We start from the raw sequence: 2,147 nt of genomic DNA on the forward strand, positions 1-2,147 counted from the left end.
AGAATAGGAGATTTCATACATAGGAATACTTATTCACTTCCTAGCTTAGAAACATGCGGGGTATTACAAACTACCTTTACCAAAACTGAAATAAATTTATTTTTTACTATCACTACCACTTCCGGGACACAATTTTGTAACACTTTTACTGACTTTTCTTAATTTATTCATATTACAAATTAAACTAATAAATATTCAAAAAATACAAAAACAATACAAATAATACTCAACAAACCATACACTAATTAAAGATTAAAATAAGATATGGAACAACAATACTATTTTTTTGAAGTATTCAAAAGTTGAGAGACTTTTGAAAACTTCCACTTGATATTTGTAGTAAAATGAAAAAATAAAATTGAGTAATTTATGAGATCATTAGAATAATTGAGAAAGAATGAGATTGTAAGTTATGGGGAAAAATTGAAATAACATGTATTTATAATAAAAAAAATTAGAATTGATTTTTTAAAATAATCAACCAATAGGCTATTTTGTTCGTTGGGCCAACATCTATATAGTCATTACCATCCATAGTTCCAAAACAACCTTAAATTTTTACTGGACTAGAGTTAAAAAAAATTACTTATTGAGCCGGTGCACCGTGGACCTGCTTCGATCTTAAAACTGGGCCGGTCTACCGGGCTCCATCGACCAGATGGCCTAACCCTTTGACTGGCCCCAAATCTAGTAACCTTATTGGTTTTGGGCTGGATTCGGTCAGCACGACTTGTGGGCTAGTCTTAAAGGGACGAAACCAAGATGAGCCAACCCATTTGACAGGCTTAGATAAACCTAGTAAAATGTGGGTATGTCTTATCTTAAAACTGGAAAAGAAATGTTTTCTTCCCTCTGTTTTCAAGTAAGTTCTCACTTTGAAATATTTATTTATGCATTTTTGAAAGCATTCATAAACTAAAGAAATAGAGTATATATTTTCAATAGTAATCTTAGAAGTAACCTCTTAAATGGAAAATAGAAGCACTAGCTAAGAGTTAAAACCTAGGATTTTCTTGTCAATAACATTATTTTCTAACTACTAAGAGCAGTATGTTATGGGATACAAAATTATTTAAAATACATTTGTTATGAACTTTTAAACATATCTTTAAAAAATGGTGTTCAACACTTATAATTAATTACATGGATGCATCAATATCTATATGAATTTTTTGGAGAGTAAGACTCCAAAGGTATCACAGCTAAGGACTCCAAATCTAAAAAAAATCACAAGACTCATGACTTCTTTAAGTGGAGTCCTAACAATCGGCAACTATATAAAAATACACATTAACTCAGACCTTTATATAATATTATCCTTACACATCCCTCAAGTTGAGCAAGGGGTGGAACAACTATCAACTTTCTTTAAATTCATATATTAGACCTTGGACAAAGTCTTGGTAAGTGCATGGCTACTTGATCATGAGAACTCACGTATCTGACATTTATTCTACATACACAAAGCTTGTTTGAGGCCATAGTGATATCATTTAAGTAAACAAATATTATCCGGACGAGTAGGATCAACAAACTAGGGAGGTTGAGACATAAATACAATCTTATCTAAGTTCTCATGAAGAGATAAATTTGATATAACTAGCCGAGTGATGTAACACTGATAAGACATAGCCAAGGATAGAAACAAGCATATAGTAGTTGGCTTAACCATTAAACTAAATGTATCAGTAAAATTGAGTCATGATTGTTGATGATATCCTTTAGCTACAAGACTTTCTTTATAGCAATCTAATGAACCATCTGACTTTAACTTTATTTTAAACACCCATTTACAACTAATTATATTTTGAGATGGAGATGGTGGAACTAGTTCTCAAGTACAATTTTGAATAAGTGCATTATATTCCTCTGGCATGGAAGGATGCCAATGAACATCCTTAATAGCCTGTGAATTGAAAAAAGGTACCATTACTGTCGATGTTGATGTCATAAAAGACATCAAGAATGGTTTCTTTGGCTTCAATGAGCCTGTTTGTGTTTGTGACCATTTTGGTGAAGAAGGGGTTGTTGGGCAGTAGGTAATAGTAGTAGAAGTGTTTCTTGAATCAACAGAGTGACTTGCATTAGATGATCAAGGATTTTCTTCAACTATAATTGCTAAAATCAAGTCTATACCATGAGAAACT

This window comes from Capsicum annuum, chromosome 1 (assembly GCF_002878395.1).
Source record: "Capsicum annuum cultivar UCD-10X-F1 chromosome 1, UCD10Xv1.1, whole genome shotgun sequence".
Lineage (NCBI taxonomy): Eukaryota > Viridiplantae > Streptophyta > Magnoliopsida > Solanales > Solanaceae > Capsicum > Capsicum annuum.